This window comes from Aethina tumida, chromosome 3, assembly GCF_024364675.1.
Source record: "Aethina tumida isolate Nest 87 chromosome 3, icAetTumi1.1, whole genome shotgun sequence".
Classification (NCBI taxonomy): domain Eukaryota; kingdom Metazoa; phylum Arthropoda; class Insecta; order Coleoptera; family Nitidulidae; genus Aethina; species Aethina tumida.
In genome coordinates this window covers 32,506,672-32,513,185 of record NC_065437.1, presented here as the reverse complement: position 1 = coordinate 32,513,185, position 6,514 = coordinate 32,506,672, and the positions used below count along the sequence as shown (strand labels likewise).

The following is a 6,514-nucleotide window of genomic DNA, read 5'->3' as shown; positions in this document are numbered from 1 at the left end:
CAATATGTTTATTATCTTTTAGAACATTATTAAAATTAATATTACCGTAGAAATTTTCAAAATATAGAAAATTAAGAAATTCCAGGTATTATGGCCAATAAAATAAAAAAATAAAAATAATTTTATAATTGATTTTTTTCAAACGAGCATAATTTTATTAAAAACTAGCAAATTTGAATTAATCTTAAAATTAAGTTTTATATTTAACCATTGCAAGAGTATTTTTATATTTTTTTGAAGGAGATAAAATGCGCTTCTTTGCTAATTTTATATTAATTAATTTAAAATAAATTTAGTGAATTTAAAATATTAAACTTGAAAAAGTAAAAATAAACAATTTTATTAAAAAATATATTATTATAATGTATAATATATTATATTAAACTATATATAAATTTTGTTGACCATGCTAAAGAAAAGTTCATGCCTTACTTTCTCAAGTGTCATATCATATAATATAAATTTTATTTTAAGTACCGTCAACAAAATGTAATTCTTTTCTTTAATTTTTGAAACTAACAAATCGAATTTGGTACGGTTTTAAAATAATATATCCAAAAGAATAACAGAATTGTTATTTATTTGACTATAATTAGTATAAAAATTTATATAAAATTTTTTATTAATTTTATGGTACATTAAAAAATCCAATAAATTGTTCAAGAATATAGTACCTAATATAAGGGGATATAGCTCAGTGGTAGAGCGTTCGCTTTGCATGTGAAAGGCCCCGGGTTCGATCCCCGGTATCTCCAATTTTTTTTTAATTGTAAATTGTGCAATGCTAATTTAAAATTAAATAACATAAAACAATACAATTTACTGTTATTTTATCATCATTAATTCAGAAAACTGAAGTTGTAAAGCAATATTCCTGTAGGAAAGTGTTCAAGTAATTCAAACAAAGGGGTAACAAATCACGCGGTACATTAAGTGTTTCTGTGCAAACACGGGAATTTAGTAAAGAATCACAAAGTTTACAAAAGGGGGAATGTAATTAAAAAAGGCGCGGACTAATAAAAAGAAAACAACCATTTATCACTTCTATTTGAATAGTCTAAATGCATTTAATGGAACTGCACTTCTTTATCATGAATAGAAAGTACATTAGTGTTTAAATTATGCAGCACTAAATATCTTCAAATTGCAACTCTTAAAACTCTTTAATTTCTTTCTGCGCTGGATTACTGAAAAAACAATAAATCCCTCCTTGGCTTTATGGCTCATAATTATTGCTCTCTTGCAATTAATTGTTGCGTGGTTCACTTTTATGATAATTTATTGAGAATTACCATTGACTAGTATGAGGCTATACAATTCACTCCATTCACTTCATTTTAATTAATGAATAATTTACTTAATTACAAAGTGAATTAATAATATCAATTAATTATAAGAAGTACCTACTTGCACATTAAATTCCGTGATTTTTTCTGGTTCATTCAAGGAATGTTAATACTAAAAATACGAATTTCCCCATCTTCATTAAAATAAGAAGGAAGTATATTCAGTTTATAGAAAAAATACATTATTAAAATAATGCCGCCGTCCAAAACCCCTTAAGAAAACTTAAATTAACCAATTCAAATTTAAACATGACTACAGCATCTCTTAAATTATAATTTGCTGTGACTTTTTAATTTCAGAGCGAAAATAATTTTCCATTTTCTTATTCCGGTCACGAAGCCACGAGTAATTCACATTTTTATCCCAAATTCAGAGTTTCCCCTTCATATACTAGATGACTACATTATTTTCAAATTCCGCTGGCAATCAAGCCCAGAAATAATGTCATAAGAAGTGGTTACGATGAAACGAAATGTACGGAATGCCTTTATAGAAACGTGTGCCCAAATTTATTGTCGAAACTCGCGCCATTATGGAAATTTCCGCTTTTTTTACAGCGCGAATTATAAAGTGAACTTTTTCGATTTCAAACATCAAAGCGTTTATTAGTTTCTTTGAGAACGAACCCGAACCTCGCCTTTTACGTAAGTGCCTTGCTTTATTATGCGCCATATAATTTTTCTATTTGACCTACAAAGTAGATACGTGATACCAGATATCTTCAAAAGACAATAAATTTCAAGAACCTCGAAATGATTTCCATATTTAGTTCGGAATATCAATAAATTCGTTGCTCTATTTACAACGATATTAAGATAGAGAATGGATTAGAAACAAAACTATTCTTTCTAAGATATTGATAAAAAAGTGTATTAAGATATTTTTTTAATAAAAATTGATAATATTTGTGGAATAGTGTTATATTAAGAATTTATTTAATTTTTTAACAGTGATATTCATTTAAATCCGACTAAACAATAATATATATCGTGATACACGTATTATTCAGCATCCTGTGTACGATATGAATATAAACTCATAAATTTGACGTTTTCCAGAAGGAAATGAGTTCTGGTATGAGTTACAACTAAAATGTATTGCCAGTGTTATATTGAAACGTAAATATTCCGAATCTCCTGGAATTCACAGCCGTTTGCAAACTGTTTCCATTAGTATTGAAAATTCTTGTTGTTTCAAAACATTATAATACATAAAGCCGAAAGATCCATTACGTTATTAACTTTCTTTTCTTATTAGTTAGTTACGAATTATTAGTCTTTGCATTCTTATTTGAAATATGTCGTATTCGTATTCCAACTTTAATTAGACTTTAAAATGACTTTTAAAATATGTTGAATTAAATATTGAAATTTTTAAACCGCGAAAACGTGAATTACAGAAATAACAGAATGAGTTAATTTAAATTCTTGCCTGCCGAAAACTTCAAACCGGAGAATCCGTGAAAAGGATCTCTTCACTACCGAAACAGTATTCCCACCCCCGAAACGTGAGGCTAAATTAAATCATTTCTTACTCAAGGTAGAATTGGTGCAAATTAATAAGAATGGAGTATTTAATAAGAGCAACGAAAGAACGGAAATTAAATCTATTAGTAAATTATTTTCGAAGCTTTTCACAACATTCAGCACAAGTTCGAGTCTGGAGCTGAAAAAAATCAACGGAATAATCTGATTTTCTCTGTAGGTACAGCACAGTTGTTAATGAGTTCTACTTCTGTTGCAACTTGATATTTCAAGAACTGCATTTTATTTTCGACATCTGATATTGTCACGTTCTAATGGACCCAGCGTCAGTTTATATATTACTTGATTTTAATTTTCATTCGCTACCTCATTAACGTGTCATTTCCTGTGCTGTCACTTTTCATTTTCACTAATTTTTAATTTCACATTCAAAGTTAATTTCTTTTGATGTATTATTGTATTTATTGCTAGGTAAGAAACGTAAACTAATTAATTTAAGGCAGGTCAACAAAACAATTATTATTAGCAAACAAAAAATGACGCGTCAGTTTTTTATTGCGTCTGTCTGGTTGAACGGGAAGTGCAGTAATCATTTCTTATAGTATGAAATAGTGACGGCAAGTCTCTTTTCTGAAACCATAAAAGCTCTTGCTTGTATATTTCATGAGACAATTTATCTGAAACTAACTTGTGAAATATTTAAGGTAGTTTTTACCCTTTAAGTCTCGCACTCAATGAGATAGTGATTTTTCCTGCCGTCGGGGCTACTGACACCGACTTACCACGATGAATGCAAACAGATATAGAAATGTTGATTGCTCGTTGCGGACTCTCACTTCATCCATCTACGTATGCTACACATGTCCTCTCTTAAAATTAAAATCATCACTTGAATTAACGTAAATTTATTATATGGAGTTAAACATTAATGGACCGCACAACCTTATCATTTGTAATTATCTATCCTTTTTAAAAGGTGACATTCATTTTTATCGTTTCAAATCAGTTTGGGTATACATTTGAACTTATTTGTAACTGACATTTAATTTAAATTTCATAAAGAGAAAGCGTATTTTTTTACCGGGCAATTTGTTCCTAACTCCGCATAAAAGAATTACCGTAATTATTTCCAATTCGATTTTTGTGAACTTCAGCATGATCGAAATACATGTAAATTAAAATTGGTTTAATTAAATTCATGTCTGTTCGGAACAGGCCTTTTGGAGTTTAAGGAATCGTTACTGCTTTTATTTAGTATTCATCCATTACAGATGAGCAAATCATAAATTAAACAGAATGAACTCGAATGTAATCATTTGGGTTTTTTAATTGTCTGTTCCAGTCATAAAGATAATTAGAAATGGAAATCATACAAATTGCCGTGTTGTGTGTTACTTTTTATATTGAAATGGTTAATATGGTCACTTAATTTAAATTTCCATGCACATTAAACGTGATTCCATTAGTATTATATTATTATGATTTACTCAATATTGTGTATGTATTTGTTTTATAATTGAATATATAATTAACCATAATTATTAATATTATTGAAACAATATATTTTTATATATTCATGTTAATATGTGATTATTATGTTAATGTATTACCGCTATTCATGTTTTCGAATATTTTGCAGCTATGCCTTTTGAACTAGACAATTTGAACTTCTTAGATTATATAGATCTAATATTTTTATTTTCAGTTTTATTATGATTACTAATATTATTAAAATTTTTCCAGCTCTAGACACTAATATTAAATATATTTTAAAATATTTTTTTTTTTTAATTTTAGTTTATTTATTTAATACAAATAAAAATAAAAATTCCATTTCTTGTAAAAGGGAGTAGCTAGGTTCATATGAGAAATCTACCATTTGAAGTCATCTTGGGGGACCATTTTTTCCAATTCTTAGAAGTAAAAGATATAAAAAATACTGAAATTATGAATCTCAGGTGGATAGGCGACTTTTAAGGACGAAAACAAAACTAAAATCAATTTTTTGATCACGTTTTTAAAAAGTGTTCGCCGCCAAATTTTGTAAGAAAACGTTTTTATACCCTTTTATATTCAGGAACTTTTGGGTGTAATGTAATAGTTGTCCTTGAAATCGTTATCGGCAAATTAGTAAGGCCAATATATAACACAATGGTGGTCAATAATGAACTACGACCAAAAAACAGGACCGTTTTCTGATTCTCTATACCCAGGCTTTGTGCAGACATTAGAATCACTGTAAGTCTGTTTACCATTAGAAGAAGACTGCATGAAGCTGATCTTAGAACCAGAAGACGTTTTCGATTCTTTCTTTTACACAGGGAATATTGGGTTGCCTGAAAAACATCGGCCAACGATCGCCGCCAATGTGCTGAATTGTTTGTTCACAGATGAGTCTAAATACACATTATATTACTTGAGTAGACATATTTGAACATGGTGTGAATGTGATGAGAGATTTCATGAGCAAAACATGGCTTTAACTTTTACTTTTGAAGGTGGTTCCTTAATAGTGTGGCGTGGAATTCTTTAGAGACACACACGTAACTGCTAATATTAAATTGAGACACCGATTGTTACTCCATTTCTAAAAAATTTGAACAACAAAATGGTACTGATGGTTCTAAGGACGTAGGAATCCTGTTTTCGGTGGCTCAGGAATTACAAAATACTGCGACCTATCCGCATCTATCCAATCTGAATAACCGAAACAAAACTATCAAGCAGACACAATTTCAAAATTAAAAACTACCTAATTCACAAAGAAGGCAGATAATACAACCCAGGGCACACCCATCACACACATGGAAGAGTTGTAATTTTCGTTAATTCCATCCCCCATTCAACAATAGATAGTATACCTAGTTATATAGGTGCAAAACAGCAAAAATTCTGGACTAAACTTCTATTCCAAAGTGGCCGGAAGAGTCATCCTCCGACGCCTGGAAATAGCTCACACTCAACTACATTTAACTGGGATTCCGTCCCAAACATGACACAGTACTATACTGTATGGTTAGATAGGACCACTGACCAAACCACTCTCCCAGATGGTGGACAAGTTTGGACGTCACTCGGCAACACACCTCCCCAATTGAATCTACGACTCAAAGTGCCCGCAGGAGACTCGAGTTAGATGTGCAATGATATGTATATTGCAGAAAGACCAATAATGTTTACTTTAGTTAATTAGTTCATTTGCATGTGAAAGGCCCATAGTTCGATCGCCGGTATCTTCAAATCACTTTTTAGCAGTTAACAACAAATTTCAAATGTCAGCGTGAAATCAATTAATTTTTGCCCCCTTGCCAATAACTTAAGTTAACATCAACATAAAATAAAGGACCAGTGCAAAGAAAAACGAAGCATGGCACATAATCCGGTTCGAATATCGGAACTCGGGAGTGTAATAAGCGATTATAAGCAATTTTCCTGGGCTTGTGACAATCCAACCGTGATATCTTGTTAAGATTTCTTTCAGATAGTGATTTTTATCCGTCCTGTTAGCGACGGTCCAATTGTTTCCTCCCGCTGTTCTCTCGCCGAACGGTTATAATGCCAATCTGAATTAGTGGCACTGCTAAGTGAAAAATTAATTACTTGAAAATGCGGAGACCCTTTTCATTTAATGGGCCAGATCGACGTGGATTTTATGTACCGTGGAAACGGCAACCGTATCTTAG

At 30.6% G+C, this 6,514-nt stretch overlaps 1 non-coding gene across 1 annotated transcript; it reads left to right on the top strand.

Annotated features, from left to right (window-relative positions):
• The first annotated feature begins 683 nt into the window (after window positions 1-683).
• Trnaa-ugc (transfer RNA alanine (anticodon UGC)) lies at window positions 684-755 on the top strand. Its single transcript has one exon. It is a non-coding gene; the product is annotated as a tRNA-Ala (tRNA).
• Window positions 756-6,514: the final 5,759 nt, after the last annotated feature.